Source organism: Nicotiana tabacum, chromosome 24 (assembly GCF_000715075.1).
Source record: "Nicotiana tabacum cultivar K326 chromosome 24, ASM71507v2, whole genome shotgun sequence".
Lineage (NCBI taxonomy): Eukaryota > Viridiplantae > Streptophyta > Magnoliopsida > Solanales > Solanaceae > Nicotiana > Nicotiana tabacum.
The window spans coordinates 44,171,764-44,196,046 of NC_134103.1; positions in this window are offsets into that span (position 1 = coordinate 44,171,764).

Genomic DNA, 24,283 nt, shown 5'->3' on the forward strand with positions numbered 1-24,283 from the left:
TGCTGAACAAGGCACATATGAAATGAAACAATTGTTATTGTTCCTTTCATAACTCATAGTCATCCAAGAATGACGGATGCTAATGTATTTATCCTCCCGAACATGCCTCCTATATGTCACATGTCTATAAGGACGCATTTCTTTTACATCTCTAGATCATGTACATGTTTCCACGGTATTAATGTGTATAGATGCCTCATTCGTCAAATTTATGATGTCATCACAATGATTAATCATGTCAGTACTATTGGTAGTATCCTTCATGTCTCTTAGGATATAACTTCCTGAAATACCCTTCTCAATACATTGATGGATTCTTGAATAATTCCAGCCCAATCTCGAACCTCCTTGTTCCTATTTATAGTAACCTATAGGGGTTGAAGGTTCAAATATGTCAAAGAAGCATCATTATCCAGTGATCAAATATAATGGATAAGAAGTTTTATGGCATATTCAAGCTAGCACATCTTAGAGTAATTATTGGAGGTCGCCAAAGGTTTAGTTTGGGTGTTCGGCGTAGAGATTTAGAGTTGAAGAAAGTGAACGGGTTATTCTAAATATTTTCTCCATGAGGATGCTATGTGAATTGTTAATAAAGGTAAAGTATGTGTAGTCACATTAGGCCTTATGAAATCTTGAAGGAAATAGGCCAAACTAAGAGTACGATATTTCCCTATTATTGTTCTCCGTGTACCCGGTGTATCATGTGTCTATGTCTATTAAGGTAGTCGTAAATCATTTGTCTATCATTCCGGTGAAATCTAGTGAAGATGAAGTTAATGGATAATTGGATTATGAGGGGTATCTATGTGCCATCCTTGTTAGATAAGTTCGAGAGTTGAGATTGCCTCCGCTAATGTGTTATGACGAAGTCTATAAGTCGAGGAGGCCACCTTGAGGTCCAAAAGTGTTAAGGAAATAAAATGTTTTCACTTGAGTGTATAGTCAAATGATTGTGGATTGAAAGGCACTTCATATGTGTTATGATTTAAATATGTGCAGCTCATGTCCAGATATCACTCTTGATAATATGATGTATGTAATATTGAGATTAATGCTGTTGATATATATTGCGATGCTTTGTCGAGTTATGGAAGTGTTGTTAGGTGGTTTTGATGTTACTCTGTCAGGTGGTTAGGCCCAAATACATGGGAGACTCTGCCGAAATTTCGGAAAAACAATTTGGGAGTTAGTCAAATTTGGGGACTTGAGGTATGTGAGAAAAGAGATAAATTATGTTAAGTGTTTGGGACAGACACTACTCCTCATTCGAGGACGAATGATCCTAAGCGGGGGAGAATGTAAGGCCCCGATTTGTTTTTTAATGATTTAATATTTTAAAGTACGCCAACGGTATTTGGGAATAATGTGTTAGAGTATTAAAGGAGACCCATGGGATAGAACCACATTATTTCAAAATGAAAAGTATATGTTTAAGATGTGTTGAAACATACAAAGGAGTTTTGTGAATGGAAAGAATTCGTGTGGAACAAGTAGGATACATTAAGTGGAAAGGATGTCTCAATTCCCACAAGATCCTTTTTCAAACATATTCTTCTACCAAACTATAACGACCTATGATGTGATCTACCTATCAAATTAAAGCCCTTTGAGTCTAATTTCTAACGCTTCAAACCGTTCGTCATTCGTACATTCCTACAAGAAGTTATGATCAAATACCCAAAGGCTGGCCTGTAGCTCGCTACAGAGCTCGCGAGGCCAGGTGTAAGACCAGGCTTTAGCCTGGCGAGGCCAGGCCTGTAGCGCGCTAAGACCAGGCTTTAGCCTGTTGAGGCCAGGCCTGTAGGACGCTAAAACCAGGCTTTAGCCTGGCGAGGCTAGGTCTGTAACCTGGTCCGGAATTTTGGAGTATCTATTCTTCTATTGTTATAACCCGACCCAACTTCGATAAATAACCCTTGAAGCTCATTTTGGAGCAAAAATCTGATATTTTTAGAGAGAAGTGAGAGTGTTTTAGAGAGAGAAAGAAGCTCAAGTGCTTTGTTCATCAAGATCTTGTCCAAGCCTTGAAATCCAACAAGAAATCCCTCAAGTCCTTCATCTAAGAGGTAAGGTTCCATACCCTAGTTTTCAATTTCGAATTTGGGTAAAAGATGGTTGATTTGGAGTATGATTTTTAGGTGTGAGAGTATTATTTATACATTCATGTACCAATAAGTTTTATGGCGAGATTGTTGAGCTCAAATGGGTAAAGATTGGGTTGTGAAGTGAAAGAAACCTTGTGGAAGAATCTTGTAACCAATTTGCACAAATATTGTTAGATAAAATGCTCAAATGAGCTGAGACCATGAATATCTTCCTAATAATGGTTCAATTTAGTTATGTCTCAAAATAGATTGGGATTGCTAGACTTTCAAGAATGTTGTAGTAACTTAAGGAAAGCTCAAAGCAAGGTATGTTGGCTAAACTTGCTCTCTTACAATAGATATCCATAATGTTTCCGTAAGATTAAGTATGATTGGCTCAAGATTCCTAACTTCTATATTCCGGGTTATTCCCTGTAAACTTGTTTATTCCGAATGAGCCTTATGTCGAAAGATAGATGTTCAAAGTATGGTTTGCATACTAAAATGTTGTGGCTTTGAGTTATGTTTTAAATGAGAACAAGTATACAAATTGTGTGAGAAAATCTCAATATTTTTAAGACTCAAAATTGCTCATATGTGTACCTAAAGTCTGGATTGGAAATGTATTATTGTTGATAGCCTATAAAGGTGGTTGGAAATGAAATAAGTGAATTGGGATATAAAGTGTGGCCAATGTGCAAGAGTGAAAGTTATACTTATGGCCAATGGTGCCAATGAAATGAAATGATGTGAGAAAGGTTATGAAATGAGTCTCGACTCAAATGTTTTAAAATGACTTCGAAAATAGAATTGCCTAAAAGATTTCGTACTCAAGTCATGCCATAAGTGGTTGTTATAACAAATACTATGCTTTGTGAGTATTTCCAATGTGTTTTGCGTTCTTACATATTCGTGAGTGGAAATTCTGTATTATCCTTTTGGGGGGGAAAGTATTTCAAGAATAAATGGTATGTTACTTGTTGATGATTTTAATGTGCGCCTCAATTGAAAAATTATATTACTCCATTTCTTGAAAAGAAATCGATTGTGCTTAAATTGTTCATTTCTAATGAACTTAAAGTTGTGATTTTCGGAATATTATTTGTATGTTGATATTTATGATGATGATACATGAGAGGGAAGAAATAAAAGTGTGGAATATCAAATATGGCCACTGTGCCTTGAATAAAGAATCTTGTGAATGGTCAAAAGAGCCAAAGAAATATTATCGTTGTGAATGACTGAAAATACTAGTGAAGATTTTTACAATGTGAAAGATGATAAGGTAAATATATTTGCACCTATGTTATTTTTGTGAATTATTCTCCTTATTTGGGATGGGATTGATGTGATAAAATTATTCCTCTTAATTGAAATGGAGATTTTGGTTGATGTCTTCAAATAAGACAGCCTAGTCGATCGGGTCATGATCGGACTCCGTACTAAAATTACGGTGGTATTGGTATTGATAGTAATTGTGGTTGATTCTCTAAGGAGATAGCCTAGCCGATCGGGTCGTGATCGGACTCCGTGCTAATATTACGGTGGTATTGGTATTGATAGTAATTGTGGTTGATTCTCTAAGGAGAGAGCCTAGCCGATCGGGTCGTGATTGGACTCCGTGCTAAAATTACGGTAGTATTGGTATTGATAGTAATTGTGGTTGATTCTCTAAGGAGATAGCCTAGCTGATCGGGTCGTGATCGAACTCCGTGCTAATATTACGGTGGTATTGGTAATGATAGTAATTGTGGTTGTTGTCTCTAATGAGATAGCCTAGCCGGTCGGGTCGTGATCGGACTCCGTGCTAAAAGTACGGTGGCATTGGTATTGTGAATACTGGAATTCCGAATATGGGTATTGTGAATAGTGATATTGTGAACAGTGATATATCGGTGCTAATGATCTCCCAGCCAAAATTGTATATGAAGTTCGTATTTTGAAAATTGTTATGTTTTAACTGAACATTTAGATATTGTTGATTATGGCTTGTTGTTTCTAAGTGTTGGCTTTTTCTTATATGGGCATTTTATTTTGAGAGAGGACTTTTAGCTATGCATACTAGTGCTATTCGACAGTACTAACGTCCCTTTTGCCGGGGCGCTGCATCTTTAATGGATGCAGATGGCTCTACAGCAGGCGACATTGATCAGTGATAGTAGTGCACTCTTTTCAGCTGATTTGGTGAGCCCAACTTCATTTCGGGGTCATGTATCTTTTGTTTCTCATGTACTGTATTTTGAGGAATAGCCGGGGCCTTGTTGCCTACATTTTCATATTACTCTTCTATTGTACTTAGAGGCTCCGTAGATAGGTTGTGGTTGATGTTGGGAACTGAACTAGATATGTTGGTATTTGGAAATCATGTTTTTCATTAATTCTATAAACTCGTAATATTTTGGAAATTATGAATGAAGCTGCTAATGGGAATGAAAAGGAAGTTGTTAATAAAATCTTTTTCGTGTTTAATTAATGGAGTACGTCTCCTTTTTATTTATGGATGAGTTTGGGTAGAAGGAAATCTAACTGGCTTGCTCGGCCGGGTTTACTCGGTTGAGTGCCAGTCGCGCTCCTCAGTTTTGGGGCGTGACAGTTCGCACCTGAGTTCTCTGTGCTATTGTTATTATTAATATTTGCACATACGGCGTGAGCGGGCTATATATATGGGTTGCACATGTGATGAGACAAGGTGAGAATATTATTATGCGCGTGTGGCGAGACAAGGCGGGCATTTACTTTATTATTGCGCACGCTGCGAGACAAGGGGGATATGTCAGGAATGATTTGTGATGACTTGTGATGGCCTCGGGGCATTGTTATTGTTAATATTTGTGTAGTGGTGTGCCTACCATGTGTGAGTCATTCATTTATTGTCGTGTTGTTTCCTATATGCCATTCGTTGTCTCTGATCTTACTTGTTGACTCGAGCTGTGACAGAACACTTGCACAATCATACACCATAATTAGTCACTCATATCTGTAAAGCCCCGTAAATTTTCGCAGTTGATTCGGGATATTTATATAAGATTAAGAGGGTAATAGCGTCAATCTCGGAGTTCGTACGGACCCACACTAGGGGATGGTGGTGATCGGAACATGGTAATGTATGTATAGTTCAAGTTGAGGTGGTTGGGAGTGTCAAAATATCAAAAGAAAGTAAAAACATTATGCTTGAAAAGTTGGTTGAAATTGGCAAAAACAGCGCATTTAGGCCCTAACGCGCGCTCAACGCACGAAAGGAAAACAAAGTTGCAAGGAACAAACCAGCGCATTTAGTCTGTAACGCGCACTAGGAAATGTTCCTGAGCAGTGGTAGCTCACGTTATGCACCCACCGCGAGGTCCACTGCAATATAAATATGCATGAGCGGGGAGAGAAAAAAACAAAAGGATTTCAATGCTAGGGCATTTCTCTCCATCTCCCATCCGACCAAGGCTTTCAATACACACTTAAGGTGAGTTTTTAAGAGTGTTTTTATGATGATTCCGCTTCTCAATCACTAGTTACAACAAGGTTTTTCATTGGATTCCATGGGATTTCTTCAAAATCTCAAGAACACCCCAAAAGTTGACTTACAAGATTTGGCCTGCAAGAGGTAATCTTTCACGCTTAAACCTACATGCTTAGATTGTTAGTGAATATATGAGCAAGAAATAGTATTAGCACTTATTGGATGGTGCTTGGAAGCCATAAATACTTAAACTAGATTATTGGGTATGGTGTTAAGAAGGTAGTAAGTGGTCAAATGATGTTGTAGTATCTCTTGTTGGTGGGAAGGAGGGATTTTTGGATGAAGAAACACCATTACTAGAGGTAGTTGAATGCTATGGATTCTAGTGCTTGATAAAATGCCAAAATGACCAAAAACACGGAAGTTTTATTAATATTGGTCCAATTGAATTATATTAATATAGATTGAAGTTGTAAGAGTAGTGGAAGGTTTTAGTATCACTAACGGCTCCATCAAAGTATGTTGGCTAAACTCCTCTTTTAGAATTGAACCCCACATTGGCCTTGTAAGTCCCGTGTTGCTCATTATAAATTGATTATTCCGAATAAGCCTAGTGACAAGAGATATATGCGTTCAATTTTATTCCAAATGTACTTATTATATTGAGTTACTATTTGAGAAGGTGATTAAGCGTGGGCTGTGTGTTAATATGTTATGATTTGAAAATGTGATCCTAATGAAAACTAGCATGTCGAATTGTGTAAGAAATTACATGTGCCTAAGACCCTTAATTTGGTTAGTGGCTCAATGTGTATTTAAAGTCTTGAGTAGAAATGCCTTGTTGTTGATAATCTATAAGAATGCTTGAAAGTGAAAGAAATGGGTTGGAGATATAAAGTGTGGCCAACATGCCAAGAATGAAAGTTATACTTGTGGCCAATGGTGTTGAGGAAATGAAATGATGTGAGAAAGGTTATATAATAGGCCTTGATTCAACTGTTCCAAATTGACTTCGAAAATAGATGTGCCTAAAAGCTTATGTACTCAGGTCATGCCCAAATGTGGCTGTCTTAATTAATGCTATTCTTTGTAAGTATTTCCAAAGTGTTTTGAGCTCTTATATATATTCATGAGTTGAAATTGTGTATTTCCCTTTTCGGGAAAAAGTATTTCAAGAATGAATGATGTGTTAAAGATTTTCTATTGTGACTTAATTATGTTATACCCCTTCTTGGGAAGAAAACCTTGTATGGGATTAATGTAATCAAACACTTATTTCTTGTATGATGAAACCTTATGAACCTACTCTTGCTAAGGACGTACCAAACGGTTGATTGGAAGAGAACCCCTTGTACAAACTATTATCGTTTTGGGAATCTAGAGTTATTGTATTGAGATTACACCTCCACCGCATACATTGGGGTAAGGCGGAAGGGCCGCTTTGTCTAGAGTTGTGGTATTGTGGATACACCTCCACCCGCATATATCGGGATGAGGAGGCAGGGCCGCTTTGCATAGAGATTGTGGTATTGTGATACACCCCCACCCGCATATATTGGGGTGAGGCGGCAGAGCCGCTTTGTGTAGGGATTTTGGTATAGTAATACACCTCCACCCGCATACATTGGGGTGAGGTGGCAGGGCCGCTTTGTGTAGTGTTGAGGGTATCATGATTGCACCTCTGCCCGTATAAATTGGGGTGAGGCGGCATGGCCGCTTTGTGTAAAGTTGGTTGTAGAGGATCCCCGACTTAAGAATTTATAAAGAATTTGTTGTGGATTTAACGGCTAACTAAGCCTTTTATTATTACCATGATTCTTCATATTCATGTTGTATTTTTAAGTCCTCGAATAGGTGTTTTGGTTTTCATACTAGTACTATTCCATATGTACTAACGTCCCTTTTTGCCGGGGGCGCTGCATCTTCAATGGATGCAGGTGGTTCGTCAACGGGTGGTTTTGATCCTCATTAGCAGTTACTCTCTATTCAGCAGATTTTAGTGAGCTCTACTCTATTCCGGGCTTCATATCATTTGACGTTGTACTTTATGTTTTGAGGTATAGCCGGAGCCTTGTCGTCGGCACTTCCATTCTTCCCTTTTGTTGTACTTAGAGGCTCCGTAGACAGGTTGTAGGTGATGTTTGATGTTGGGAAATAAACTAGTAAGTGTTGGTATTTGGGAAAACATGTTTCTCATCATATCTATAAATTTGTAATATTTTTGGAAATCATAAATGAATATCCTTTAGTAATGGAAAAAGAATGTGGAATACTTGACTCTTCTCATGTCTATCACTTGTACTGGTTCTTATATTGTTAATGGGTAAGGTTGGGTAGAAGGCATCTAACAGGCTTTCTTAACCGGGGTATCTCGGTTGAGCGCCGATCGCGCTCCCTGAGGTCGGGGCGTGATAATATCAGTCTAAGAAGATGAACCCTGATGTTTATTGATCATTTACATACAATCTTGTATACCTGCCTTCTGTGTGTGAGTTGTCATATTGGCACGTGACTTGTCCGTGCGGTTATAAGGTATTGTTACTGATAGCATGTGAGTTTTCTGTGCGGATATGAGATATTGTCACTCTCTTAGCACGTGAGTTGTCCGTGAGGATATGAGATATTGCCACTCTCTTAGTACGTGAGTTGTCCATGCAGATATGCAGTATTAATGGTATTGGCACATGAGTTGTCCGTGCGGGTGTGATTTGTAATGTGGGCACAAGATGCCAAGTGATTAGGGTTCGTGAGTTGGGACCCGTGATTGTGATTATGAGGTGTGGTACCTCGGGGAAATTCGATAAACCTTGTGTGAGAGCAGTTGTTTTATTGGATTGTTACCTGTGTTTCCTTACTTGGTTTCACCGGACTTTAACTGTATTCTGCTTACTTTACGACGTTATTACCTGTTTGTTCCTTATTGCTAATTGTTGCTTCTAGTTTTCTATTGCAAGTATTGTTTTATTATTCTTATCATGCTTAGCTTTATATTGATATTGTTCCTTGTTAGTTCATATTTATACTTGTACAGGTTATTATGTCTAGTAGGTGTCTTGATTATTCTTCGTCACTACTTTACAGAGGTTAGTCTTGATACTTACTGGGTACTGTTGTAGTGTACTCATGCTACACTTGCTGCACATTTTTGTGCAGATTTGGGTACATCGGAGCGCGACGGTCATTAGATAGCTGATCGAGTATTGCAGTAGAGACTTCAAGGTATACCAGCCGTCGCGTTCGCAGTCCTCGGAGTCACCTTCTGAAGTTTACTTTGTACTGTTTATTTCTATTTCGGAACAGTTGTACTTAGAGATTTTCTAGTGAACTTAGTAGAGCTTATGACTTGTACTACCGGTTTTGGGATGTTATATATCTACTTGGGATTATTTTAATAGTTGATTGGTTAAAATCTTTTATTAATTGTGTAAGTGTTAGGCTTATCTAGTCTTAGAGACTAGGTGCCATCACGACTCCTATAGAAGGATTTTGGGTCGTGACATTTCTGCACTAAAGAACTTCTATATTTTTATTGGTCAGCTTTTTTGTCTTTAGAGAAAAAGCTTTTCACTTTCCCAATTTCATTTAGGCTTTTGTATCAAGCTGCCAGCCGACTCTCATGCTTTTGAACTTCTTTTTCCTACTGTCACGACCCAAAATCCTACCATAAGGATCGTGATGGAACCTAGTTCATAAGACTAGGTAAGCATATCATATCACAAGATCAAACAAAATATAATAACTTAATTATTAAATAAAAGCTGAGAAATGTCAAATCATAAACGAAAATACAACAGTCACAATTCCAAAACCCTGTAATACTAAGTCATAAGCTCTACATGGAATACATAATAAGTCTCAAATGTATACCGTTGTTTGGAAGGCATAAACATCAGAACAGAAATAAAAGAGGGTGTGTCTGAGGCCTACAAGCGGAATAGAAGGTATACCTTGAAGTCTCCAACAACTCTAGCTCAAATCATTAATGACCAGCAAGATCCAAGGTACCTGGATCTGCACAAAGAATGTGCAGAAGCATAGTATGAGTACACTACAGTTGGTACCCAGTAAGTATCAAGACTAACCTCGAAAGAGTAGTGACGAGTTTCAAGTCAATACACTCACTAGTCAAGCAACATGCAACATATTAAAGAAAACGAACAATAGATAGCATAACGAAATAGATATCAATAATTTTGAAAAACAAGTAACATCAAATTTCAAGTTGAATAACCTCTATGTACCAAACAATTATCAAACAGAAGTGGGATACGTTTTAACATAATAAGTCAACTAATAACTCATGAAATTACACGATAGAAACATTTAAGAGAATTAGTATGTGACAAAAACATCAATCCCCATTCCAACACATGAACAATCACAAGGGAACACCCTGAAATATCACATATCATCATCAACAAGCTACCCTTATGTCGTTGCGTGTGCATCACAATGAAATATTTTGTTTATATTGCTATATGCGCATAAGCCAATCTTATCTCCCCGCATGCGCATCAATAAACAACACCCTTATGTCGCCGCATGCGCATCTCACCACCCTTATACTCCACACAACAATAATCAAGCAGCACAACAAGCCCACATATGCTACAATATCACAAAAGCAATAATATATCAAAATCACATCAAGATATAGCACACAATTCACAACAAGATACAATTATATGACAATAGTATAAGAGTGCGGGGTATATTCAACAATAAGGCAGGTACATATAGCGAACAACTCCAATTCAAGACATATTAATAGCCTAAGGTCGAATTCGGTCTCAAACCACACATACACCCGTGCACACACTCGTCACCTCATGTACACATCATTTCAAATTGCACAAATAATGCAATTTAGACCAAATCTTAAGGGGTAATTTTCTCACACAGGGTTAGGCTAGACACTTACCTCAAATAGCCTCAATCAATACTCTAAAAATTCATTTCCTTTAAAATTCACCTCCATATGGCTCAAATCTAGCTAAAATGACTTAATAATATCAAACAATGCAAGAGAAACCAATTTTGATTAATAAAGTTAAGATCTTTACACATTTATCAAAAGGTCAACAAAAGTCAACCCCGAGCATGTCAGGTCAAAACCCGAGTCGAGGGGTGGATCTCGACTACCCATAACTCCAATATTCCAAATATGCGATTGATTTTTCAAATCCGAGTCCAAGTGGACTCTCAAATCCCAAATGTTTATTTTTCAAAACATAGTCAAAAATCCCCAAAAACATCCCTTCAAATCTCATGATTTTGATGTTAAAATTCATAAATAATCATGTTATAATATCAAAATTGAGTCAAAATCACGTACCCAATAGCTTTGTGCGAACATTTCCTCCATAAATCGCCTTCCACTAAGTCTAGGGCTCAAAATGTGATAAAATGAGACTAAGTTTCCAAATTCCATCTTTTAACCCAGTCGCAGATGTCGCATTTGCGATCTGAGGTTTGCAAATGCGACCTTCATAAATGTGACACTGGGATCGCAAAAGCGAACCCTGGCAGCCCCAAGTAAAGTTGCAATTGCGATGCCAGCCCGTGTCGCAAAAGAGACCAAGTGGTCGCATAAGCGACCTGCCCAAGCGCAACACCTCTCTCGTAATGGAGAGGCTGGCTTCGCACCTGCCTTTCTAGCCCCCTTCGCAATTGCGACCATGATGATCGCAAATGTGATAACTGCAAATAAGAACTAGTGCTCGCATTTGCAAGACCTGCAGCACCACACAAAAACTAGCAATCACGCAAATACGAACTAGTGAACGAGTAGGCCATTTGGCCAACCTCCTTCGCGAAGCGTCAGGTGCTTCACGAGCATGAAGAACACCTGACGCCCAGGTATTACACATTCCAAAAGTCAGGATTTGAGTCATTTTCACCATTTTCAAGTTTGAGCTCAGCCTAGAGGCGATTTTGAAGTGGGTTTTCATCCCCACTTCATTGGTTAGTAGATTCTAACTTGTTTCATTACATTTCCATAAACACCCATTGATATTTAGACCTCAAATTGAGGTCGGATTTCGAAGCTAATTACATAACCGAGCTCGGGGGTGAATGAGTAATTAGGTTTTGACCAAGCGAGCTCGGGGTTGACTTTTGTTGAGTTTTTTTCAAAATCATTAAAGATTGCATCTTTTTTGCTTGGGTAGTTTCTAAAGCCTATTTTGAATCATTTGAACTATATTTGGCTAGATTTGATTGGTTTGGAGGCTAACTCTAAAGGAAAAGCTGTGGTTGTGCCTTGATTTAGTTGCGGAGCAAGGTAAGTGTCGTGGTTAACTTTGACTTGAGGGATTAGGACTTATTGGTCTATTTTCTACGTGTATTATGTGTGGGGATGGCGTATATGTGAGGTGAAGAGTATATATGCATTGTCATTGGGTTAAAGCATGCAGGTGAAAATTGTTACTTTGTATTATATGGTTTCATTGACTATGTTCTCCATGCTTAGGTTAGATTATTACTTTTTAATTATTCGCCTCATATTTATTATCTATTTTGAATATTTTGGGAATTTTAAAAGTTGAGTTTGTTATCTGGGCACTATAATTGAAGTGAAATTGCTTCCCGCCTTGCATTTGTAATTTAGATTCGTATTGTTACATGGTGAGGAAGAATGAAAAGCATGAAGGGTGTTGGTATGCCTTATTTGCATTCATTATCATATATTGAGAGGTTGTGAGGATTAAAGCACGAAGGGTCATGCCGTGCCAGAGAGTAAAAGCACGAAGGGTGATGTCGTGCTATTTTATTTATGATATTACATGGTAAGGACGAGAGTAAATGCACGAAGGGTGATGTCGTACCATCTTTATTTCATTGATGTATTTGATTCCCGGATTAGTGATTTACTTGGTTATATTGTTGCTTATTTCAGAAGATGTTATTTGGTGATTTCGTACTTGCCATTCTTATGATATTTCCCCTTTCACATGTCCCCTCCCAGCTAATATTTTATTGTTCTACTTATTATTTTCTTGCTTTATATATATCTATACAAGATTTTACGTATGTGTCTTGTCGTAGTCTCGTCACTACCTCGTCGAGGTTAGGATAGACACTTACATAGTACATTGGTTCAGTTGTACTCATGCTACACTTTTGCACTTTTTGTGCAGATACTAGTGTTGGTCCCAGCGGCATCTAGTGGTGTTCTGCTCAGATTTAACCACATCTGAAGACTTGAGATATAGCTGCACGACATCCGCAACCCTGAAGTCCCCTTCTTCCTCCATTTTACTATTTAACTAGGCTTAGACAGTTGTACTTGGTTTCATACCATATATGTAGTACTCTAGTTTCTCATGTATTCGTGACTCCAAATTTTGGGAGATGTTTAGATATCGTCAAGTTTTTATTATTATACCATTTCAGACTATTTCAGTTTATCTTTATTAATATTTTATTTAGAATTGTTAAAATTGGTTAAATAATCTATCTAACATTGGCTTTCCTAGCAAGTGAAATATTAGGCGCCATCACGGTCCCGAGGATGGGATTCCGGGTCGTGACAAGTTGGTATCAGAGCACTAGGTTGCTTATGTCTTACGAGTCATGAGCAAGCTTAGTAGAGTCTGGAAGATCGGTATAGAGACATTTGTACTTATCTTCTAGAGGCTGTGGAGCTTTAGGAAAATTTCACTTCTTTCTTTCCCTATCATGTGGTTTTATTCTATCATTGATATTTGAATCATTCCATTCTTGTTCTCTCATAGATGGTGAGAACACGCTCAACATCTACAGTCGGGCTGGAGCCACAGCCCCTTATTGCAGCCACTACCAGGGGTAGGGGCTGGGGCCGAGGCAAAGGAATAGCTCAGCCTAAAGCATATGCAACAACACCCACTATGGAGCCTCAGATTGATCATGAGAAGGATATCCCAACTCAGACTGCACCAGTCAGACCCGCTCAGGTCCCGGAGGGATTTATAGCCACTTTTGTGCTTCACAACGCTCTAGTCCTCTTAGTGGGCCTTATGGAGAGTGTGGCCCGGACCTGTGTATTTTCGGTGGAACCAGCTGTCTCTCAGGCTGGGGGAGGAGCATAGACTCCCGCTACTCACACTCCAGATCAGATGGCTCCCATATATCAGACTCCAGCAGTTCTGCTAGTTTGGATAGTTCAACCAATTACTGCTACACAGACCGGGGAGAGGACCGCAATGTCTTTTGAGGGATTGATGAGGTTGGATAAGTTCACAAAGATCTTCCCTATTCAATTCAGTGGTGCACCTTATGAGGACCCACAGGATTATTTGGATTGGTGCTATGAGGTACTGCGCAACATAGGTATTGTTGAGTCCAATAGAGTAGACTTTGCAGTGTTTCAGATGACCGGTTCTGCTAAGAGGTGATGACAGGATTATGAGCGGGGTAGATCAGTAGGTTTGCCATCCCTCACTTGGGACCAGGTTTCGCAGATTTTTCTAGAGAAGTTTATTCCTTTCACTCTAAGAGAGGAGTACCATAGGCAGTTCGAGCGCCTTTAGCAGGGTAGCATGAGTGTTACCCTGTACGAGACCCGATTTGTGGACTTAGCTCGCCATGCATTTATCTTACTCCCTACTGAGAGGGAGAGAGTGAGGAGATTCATTGATGGACTTACTTTCAGTATCAGGCTACAGATGGCCAAGGAGACTGGAGATGACATTTCTTCCTAGAGGGCCATAGAGATTGCTAGACGGATCGAGATGGTTCGTGGTCAGGATAGGGAGGCGGTATCTGAGAAGAGGCCTCATCATTTTGGTAGTTTCAGTGGTACCTCATCTGGAGGTAAAGGTTCATTTGGTAGAGGCTATACTCCCAGGCTGATTCAGTTAGTGCTTCAGGCATCCCACGGTGCTTCGCGTAGTCGTGGTTCTTACAAATCTCATCCTCAGCAACTAGCCTACATCGCTCCTTCAGCTCTTATTAGTGCGCCTCTGATCCAGAGTTATCAGGGTGGTTATCCAGGTCGACAGGGCCAGTTCAAGAGTCGGCAGTCATAGCAGCCGAAGACTTGTTATACTTGTGGAGATCCGAGGCACATTGCGAGATTTTGCCCTAGGTCACAGGGCAGCAGGTCGCAGTAGGGTTCTCATGCCATGGTTCCGGCACCAACTTCTCCACTGCCCGCTCAGCCAGCTAGAGGCGAGGGTTAGGCTACTAGAGGTGGAGGTCAGGCCATTAGAGGTGGAGGTCAGGCCATTAGAGGTGGAGGTCGGGCTATTAGAGGTGGAGGCCAACCAACTAGAGGTCGTTCGAGAGGTAGAGGTCATAGTGGTGGGGCCTAGCCCCATTTTTAATTCATTTCCAGCTAGACCTGAGGCACAGTCATTTGACATCGTCATCACATGTATTATTCCAGTTTTCTATAGAGATGCCTCAGTTCTATTTGATCCGGGCACTACTTATCCCTACGTGTCATCCTATTTTGCTTCATATCTGGTTATGCCTCATGATTCATTGAGTGCTCTTGTCTATGTGTCCACGCTTGTGGGAGATTCTATTATTGTAGATCGTGTTTATCACTCATGTGTGGTTTCTATCGGAAGCCTTGAGACTAGTGTAGATCTTCTACTTCTTGATATAGTGGACTTTGATGCTATTTTGGGCAAGGATTGGCTATCACCTTATCACGTTATTTTGGTCTGTCATGCCGAGATGGTAATCGTAGCCATGTCGGGGTTGCCTCGATTAGAGTAGAGAGGGACTCATGGCCATTATACTAGCATTGTTCTTATGTGAAGGCTCGACATATGGTCGAGAAGGGATGTCTAGCATATTTGGCCTATATCCGTGATCCTAGCGCGGAGGTTCCTTTCATGGATTCAGTACCAGTTGTGCGCGCGTTTCTAGAGGTATTTCCTATAGATTTGTCGGGGATGCCACTAGACAGAGATATCGGCTTCTGTATTGACTTGACTCCGGCCACTTAGCCCATTTCTATTCCACCATATTTTGTGGCCCCATCTGAGTTGAAGGAACTGAATGAGCAATTGCAGGATTTGCTTGATAAGGGATTCAGTAGACCTAGTGTCACACCCTGGGGTGCACCAGTGTTGTTTGTAAAAACGAAGGATGGTTCGATGAGGATATGTATAGATTATCGGCTGTTAAACAAAGTAACTATCAAGAACAAGTATCCTTTGTCGAGGATTGATGACTTATTTGATCAGCTTCAGGGTGCCAAAGTGTTTTTGAAGGTTGATTTGAGATCTGGCTTCCATCAATTGAAGATTAGGGCATCAGATGTCCCTAAGACCGCTTTTCGGACTTGTTATGGGCATTATGAGTTCCTAGCGATTTCATTTGGCGTGAAAAATGCCCCATCAACATTTATGGATTTGATGAATCGGGTATTCAAGCCCTATTTAGATTCTCTTATGATCATCTTTATTGATGATATATCTTCGGATTGTACTTCAAACCTTGAGAAATAGTTAGTTATATGCCAAGTTTTCAATGTGTGAGTTTTGGTTGGATTTGGTTTCCTTTTTGGTGTATGTTGTATCTTCCGAGGGCATTGAAGAGGATCCTAAGAAGATTGAGGCAGTTTAGAACTGGCCTAGACCTACTTCAGCTACAGAGATTCGGAGCTTCCTGGTTTTGGCGGGTTATTATTGCCGGTTTGTGGAGGGGTTTTCATCTATCGCAGCCCCATTCACTAGATTGACCCAGAAGGGTGCCCTATTTAGGTTGTCTGATGAGTGTGAGTTGAGCTTTTAGAATCTTAAGACTGTTTTGACTACAACTCCAATGTTGGTGTTTCCTATGGGTTCGGGGCCTTACACTGTGTATTGTGATGCGTCATGTACTGGGCTTGGCACCGTGTTGATGCAAGAAAGTAGGGTGATTGCCTATGCATCTTGAAAAATAAAGATTCATGAGAAGAACTACCCCGTTCATGACTTAGAGTTGGTAGCTATTGTTCATGCATTAAAGATTTGCGTGCCCAATGTGGTTAGGATGCGTAAGTTTATTGTTAAGGGTGCCCAATCAGGATTTGAGGCAGCATTATTGGTGGAGTAGAATGAATAAAGATATAGTAGAGTATGAAGCTCGGTGTTTGAACTGCCAGCAGGTGAAGTACGAGCATCAGAGGCCTGGCGGTTTGGTTCAAAGACTTGAGATTCTCGAGTTGAAATGGGATCGTATTACCATGGATTTCGTTATTGGGCTCCCATGGACTTTGAAGAAATTTGATGCAGTATGGGTCATTGTGGATAGCTTGACCAAGTCGGTGCATTTCATTCCGCTGGCGGCTACCTATTCTTTAGAGCAACTGGCTCAAATCTATATCCGGGAGATTGTTCATCTTCACGGCATGCCAGTGTCTATTATCTCTGATCGAGGCACATAGTTCATATCGCATTTATGGAGAGCAGTACAGCTGGAGCTAGGTACGTCGGTTGAGTTGAGTACATCATTTCACACCCAGACGGGCCGGCAGTCCGAGCGCACCATTCAGATCTTGGAGGACATGCTACGCGCCTATGTTATGGACTTCGGGGGTTCTTAGATCAGTTCTTACTGCTTGCGGAGTTTGCCTACAACAACAACTACCAATCGAGTATTCAGATGGCTCATTATGAGGCCTTATATGGGAGGTGGTTTCGTTCTCCAGTTGGTTCGTTTGAGCTAGGAGAGGCTAGGTTGTTCGGCACAGATTTGGTTCGAGATGCCTTGGAGAAAGTCTAGTTGATTCAGGATCGGCTTCATACAACCCAATCTAGGCAAAAGAGTTACGCTGATCGGAGGGCTCGTGATGTAGCATTCATGGTGGGAGAGAGGGTTTTGCTGCGGGTTTCACTGATGAAGGGTGTGATGAGGTTCGGGAAGAAGGGCAAGTTGAGCACTAGGTATATCGGTCCCTTTGAGATCCTTGAGAGAATTGGTGAGGTGGCCTACAAACCTGCATTGCCACCGAGCTTATCGGCAGTCCACCCGGTGATCCATGTTTCCATGCTCCAAAAGTATAACGATGATTCGTCCCATGTATTAGTTTTCAGCTCAATCCAATTAGACAAGGATTTGACATTTGAGGAGGGGCATTGGCTATTCTAGAACGGCAAGTCCGATAGTTGAGATCTAGGAGTTATCCTTCGGTGAGAGTGTAGTGGAGAGGTTAGCCGATCGAGACAGCTACGTGGGAGTCCGAGTTCGATATTCGGAGTAGATATCAATACCTTTTCACCAGTCCATGTATTTTTTTATGTCCGTTCGAGGACGAACGTTTCTATTAGAGGTGGAGATGTGACGACCTAATAGGACGTTTTGAGTATTAGTCCTTATTTTCGTCTTCTGAGACCTCTTTTAGCTCCATTTAATGTTTTTCGATTTGCGTGCACAGTCCGTACTTTTTTCGGAAAGATTTTATGTGAAACTTTTAAGAAAATATGATTTTTGGCTTTAAAAATAACTTGAATTGACTACAGTCAATATTTTGTGTAAACGACCCTGAATCGGTATTCAGACAATCCCCTGGGTCCATATATTGATTTTGGACTTGGGCGTATACCCGAAATTGAATTCGAAAGTCCCTAACTTGATTTGACTTATTTTGTCAAAAGCTAGTAATTTGAAGGTTTGAAAATTTCCTAAGTTTGATCGTAGGTTGACTTTATGGCTACTGGGTTCGGATTTTGGTTATGGGACTTGGTATAGGTTCATTTTGCTATTTGAAACTTGTCTGCAAGATTTGGTGTACATTAGAGTTGGTTTAATAGGATTCGGACGTACGGTTGTGATTTTTGAAGTTCTTGAGTTTCTTTGAAATTTTCATGCATTTTGATATTCGATTCGTAGTTCTATGTGTTATTTTGGTGTATTGATCGCACGAAAAAGTTCGTATGATGTTATTACCCTTATGTGTATGTTTGGTTTGGATCCCGAGGGGCTCGGGTTAGTTTCGGATAGACTACGGATCATTTTTAGACTTAAGAGATAGCTGGTTTCAGCTGTTTCTGGTGTCTGATGTCTTGTGCTTCACGATTGCGAAGCTACTCTCGCAATCGCGAAGGGGAATTTGGGCTGGGGGCAGAACTTTTCTTCGCGAACGCGGGGAACGGGTCGCAAATGCGAAGCAGGGGGGCTTACCCTTCACGAACACGACCGTCCTCTCGCGAACGCGAAGTATTATGGGTTTCTAGAGAAAGGTTGAGCTAACATTCATCGCGAACGCGAAGTTTCGCTCGCGAATGCGGCAGGGGGATAAGCCTTAGGCAATGCGAGGTGTTCACCGCGAACGCTTAGGTCATTTTGGCCAGTCTCCTTCGCGAACACGTCAGGTGCTTCGCGAGCGCGAAGAAGACTTGACGCCCAGGTATTAAACATTCCAAAAGTGAGGATTTGAGTCATTTTTCACTATTTTCAAGTTTGAGCTCGGCCTAGAGGCGATTTTGAAGAGGTTTTTCATCCCCACTTCATTGGTTAGTAGATTCTAACTTGTTTCATTACATTTTCATAAACACCCATTGATTTTAACCTTTAATCTATGAATTTTCATGGTAGAAATTAGGGATTTAGGTTAAAATTGGGAATTTAGATCTCAAATTGAGGTCGGATTGCGAAACTAATTACATAACGAGGCTCGGGGTGAATGGGTAATTGGATTTCTGTCCGAATCTCGAATTTTGACCAACCGGACCCAGGGTTGACATTTGTTGACTTTTTCTAAAATCATTAAAGATTGCATCCTTCTAACTCACGGGTAGTTTCTAAAGCATATTTTGAATTATTGGCTATATTTGATTGGTTTAGAGGGTAATTCTAAAGTAAAGGCTACGATTGTGCCTTAATTTGGTTGCGGAGCGAGGTAAGTATTATGGTCAACCTTGATTGAGGGATTAAGACTTGCTGGTCTATTTTCTACGTGTATTATGTATGGGGACAGCGTATATGTGAGGTGACGAGCATATATGCGTTGTAATTGGGTTAAAGCATGCGGGTTGAAATTGTTCTTTTGTATTATGTGGTTTAATTGACTATGTTCATGCTTAGGTTAGATTATTACTTTTTATATATTCGCCTCATATTTATTGTCTATTTTTTATATGTTGAGAATTTTGAAAGTTGAGTTTGTTATCTTGGCACTATAATTGAAGTGAAATTGCTTCCCGCCTTGCATTTGTAATTCGGATTTGTATTGTTGCATGGTGAGGAAGAGTGAGGATTAAAGCACAAAGGGTGATGCTGTGCTAGAGAGTAAAAGCAAAAAGGTGATGTCGTGGAATTTTATTTATGATATTACATGGTGAGGATGACAGAAAAAGCACGAAAGGTGATGTCGTGCCATTTTTATTTCATTACCTTATTTGATTCTCGGATTGGTGATTTACTTGGTTATATTGTTGCTTATTTCGGAAAATGTTATTTAGTGATTTCGTACTTGCCATTCTTATGATATTTCCCCTTTCGCATGTCCCTTCCCAGCTAATATTTTATTGTTTTACTTGTTATATTGTTGCTTTATATATATAGTTATACAGGATTTTATGTAAGTGTCTTGTCATAGCCTAGTCACTACCTCGTCAAGATTAGACTCGATACTTACGTAGTACATTGGGTTGGTTATACTCATGCTACACTTCGGCACTTCTTGTGCAGATACTGATGTTGGTCCTAGTGGCGTCTAGTGGTGTTCTGCTCGGATTCAACCACATTTGGAGACTTGAGATATAGCTGCACGGAGTCCGCAGCCCTGAAGTCCCCTTCTTCCTCCATTTTACTACTTACCTAGCCTGAGATAGTTGTACTTTGTTTCAGACCATATATGTAGTACTCTAGTTGCTCATGTATTCGTGATTCCGAATTCTGGGAGATGTTTAGATATCATCATGTGTTTATTATTATACCATTTCAGACTATTTCAGTTTATCTTTATTAATGTTTTATTTAGAATTGTTAAAATTATTTAAATAATCTAGCTAACGTTGGCTTGCCTCTCCTTGACTTGCCGCAGCCAAGTCTTCCCCAACCTCTCCTGATGTTCTTGGTGAGCTAGCCTATCATCCACTGCCCCAACTGTGATGGTCCCCTTCGGCTAGTTCTTTCACAAGTGACCATGTCTTCCATCTGCTTCTACTTGCCCTTCTTCCTGAACCTCATCACACCCTTCATGGGCGAAACTTTGAGTAGAACCCTCTCACCCAGCATGAATGCCACATCACCAGCCCTCCTATCAACATAACTCTTTTGCTTGGACTGTGTTGTACGAAGCCGCTCCTGAATCAATTTCACCTTTTCCAAAGCATGACGAACCAAATCAGTGCCCAACAACCTAGCCTCCCCAGGCTCAAACCAACCAACTGGAAAACGACATCGCCTCCCATATAAGGCCTCATACGTAGACATTTAGATGCTCGACTGATATTTGTTGTTGTAGGCGAACTCAACTAGCGGTAGAAACTGATCCCACTAACCCTCGATATTAATGACACAAGCTCGTAACATGTCCTCTAAAATTAAAATAGTGTGCTCGGACTGTCCGTCTGTCTATGGATGAAATGTCGTGCTCAGTTCGACCTGTGTTCCTAACTCATGATGTACGACTCTCCAAAAACATAATGTGAAGTGTGTGCCTCGGTCTAAGATAATAGACACCAGCACGCCATGAAGGCGAATAATCTCACATAGATAAATTTGAGGCTGCTCTGAAGAGTAGGTAGTCCTGACTGAAATAAAGTGAGCAGACTTGGTCCGTTTGTCCACAATCACCAACACAACATCGAATCTCCTTAAGGTCCATGGTATCCTAACCACAAAATGCATAGTCATAAGCTCCCATTTCCATTCTAGAATATCTAGCCTCTGAAGCAAACCGCCCGGCCTCTGATGCTCGTACTTAACATGTTGACAGTACAAACATTGTGCCATATACTCAACAATATATTTCTTTATTCTTCTCCACCAGTAGTGATACTTCAAATAATGGTACATCTTCGTGATGCCCGAACGAATGGAATACCGCGAGCTATGGGCCTCCTTAAGAATAAGCTCCTGTATCCCATCCACATTGGGCACACAAATCCGACCCTAACGCCTCAATACCCCATTATCAACAATAGCCACCTCCTTGGCATCATTGTGTTGCACTGTGTCCTTAAGGGCAAGCAAGTGGAGGTCATCATACTAACGCGTCTTGATGCGCTCAAACAAGGAGGAGCGTGAAACTATGCAAGCAAGAACCATGCTCGACTCCGAAATATCCAACCTCACAAATCTATTGGCCAATGCCTGAACATCCAAAGCTAATGTTATCTGCCCAGGCGGGATAAAAGCAAGACTCCCCATTCTCTTAGCCTTCCTACTCAAAGCGTCAGCTCACTACATTGGCCTTCCTAGGATGATAAAGAATGGCGATATCATAGTCCTTTAGTAGCTCTAACCACCTTTGTTGCCTCAAGTTCAGATCCTTTTATTTGAATAAGTGCTGAAGACTCATGTGATCCGTGAACACCTTACAATACACACCGTAAAGATAGGACCTCCAAATCTTTAGCGCGTAAATAATGGTTGCTAACTCCAAATTGTGCACTAGGTAGTTCTTCTCATGGGGATTCAACTAACGCGGAGCATAAGCTATAACTCTACCCTCCTGCATCAACACACATCTAATGCCAACCTGTGAAGCATCATAGTAAACTGTATAAGAACTCGATGCTGAAGGCAAACCTGAACTGAAGTTGTAGTCAAGGCAGTCTTGAGCTTCTGAAAGCTCTTGTCACACTCGTCAGCCCACCTGAATGGGGGCACCCTTCTGAGTCAATATTGTCAAAGGAGCTACGATTGATGTAAACCCTCCACGAAGCGGCGATAATTCCGGCCAGATCTAGAAAACACTGGATCTTAGTAGCGGTAGAAGGTTTGGGCCAACTCTGAACTGCCTCAATCTTCTTCGGATCCACCTTAATCCCCTTACTGGACACCACATGGCCCAAGAATGCCAATGAGTCTAGAAAAAACTCACACTTAGAAAATTTATCATATAGCACTTCTCCCTCAAAGTCTGGAGCATGATCTTCAAGTGTTTCTCATGCTCCTCACGGCTGTGAAAATACACCAGTATATCATCAATAAACATAATAATGAAGGAATCCAGATGCGGTTGAAACACATTGTTCATCAAGTGCATGAAAGCGGATAGGGCATTAATCAGCCCAAAAAACATCACTAAGAACTCATAGTGGTCATAGAGGGTCCTAAAAGTCGTCTTCAGAATATCTGAAGCTCGGATCTTTAACTGATAGTACCCCGATCTCAAATCAATCTTCGACAATACTCTAGCACCCTAAATTTGATCAAACAAATCATCAATATGCGGTAGTGGGTAATTATTTTGATTGTAACCTTGTTCAACTACCTATAGTCAATACACATCCTTATAGAGCCGTATTTATTCTTCACATATAGAATTGGAGCACCCCAAGGTGAAACACTCGGTCTGATGAAGCCCTTATCAAGCAACTCCTGAAGTTGTTCATTCAATTCTCTTAACGCTACTGGTGCCATAAGATATGGTGGAATAAATATAGGTTGAGTGTCCTGCACCAGATCAATACCAAAATCAATATTCCTGTCGGGTGGCATGCCCGACAGGTCTTCTGGAAACACACCTGGAAACTCTTTCACTACTAGAACTGACTCAACGGTATGCGTATCAACACTAACATCCCTCATAAAGGCTAAGTACGCCAAACACTCTTTCTCAAACATCCATTGTGCCTTCAGAAAGGACAACACCCTACTAGGAACCTGACCTAATAAACCTCTCCACCCCAACCTGGGCAACCCCGTCATATACAATGTCATGCATTAAGCGTGACAATCAAGAATAACATGATATGGTGACAACCATTACATGCCCAAAATCACATCAAAATCTACCATATTAAGTAATAGAAGGTGAACCCTAGTCTCAGAGCACCCAATAGTGACCAAACAAGAACGATAGACCCGATCTACCATAATAGAATCCCCAATGGGAGTAGAAACATAAACAAGAGTATCCAAATAATCACGAGGCATATCCAAATATGAAGCAAAATAGGATGACACATACGAATAAGTAGAACCCAAATCAAATAAAATTGATGTATCCCTATGACATACCAGAATAATACCTATAATGGCAGCATCTGATGCAACCGTCTCAGTCCTAGCAGCAAAAGCATAACAACGAGTTTGGCATCCCCCTCTATCCTCTACCCGCATGTCCTCCACCTCTAGCTGGTTGTACAGGTGGAGAAGCAACTGGAGTAGAAATCATAGCCTGAGTATCCAGTGGAGGTCCACCCCTCTGAAGCCTGGGACAATCACTCACCATGTGCCTAGTATCACCACACTCAAAACAACCCCACTCCGAGCGTGGCTGCCGGTACTGAGTCTGCCCCGAACGACTAGAATAACCGATGTAGGAACCCCGTGTAGAATATGCATTGAAAGATGGATTTCCAATATGAGTACCCTGAGATCCCTGACTAGCTGGAGTACTACGAGTAACATAAAGTGCAGACTGAACTAGTCAACTAATAAAGCATTTGCCATGACGAGATGAAACTGCAGAGGGGGAACCACTAAACCCTCTGAAATCTCGAGGCCTCATGGCCACCCTATCCCCTCTCTCCTGTCCGCGGATACGCTTTAACCTCTTAGCAATCTCCACAATCTAATGGAATGGAGTCTTAGTCTCCAACTCCCGAGCCATCCAAAATCAGAGGCAACATGTGGCTCAGGTGTAGCAACA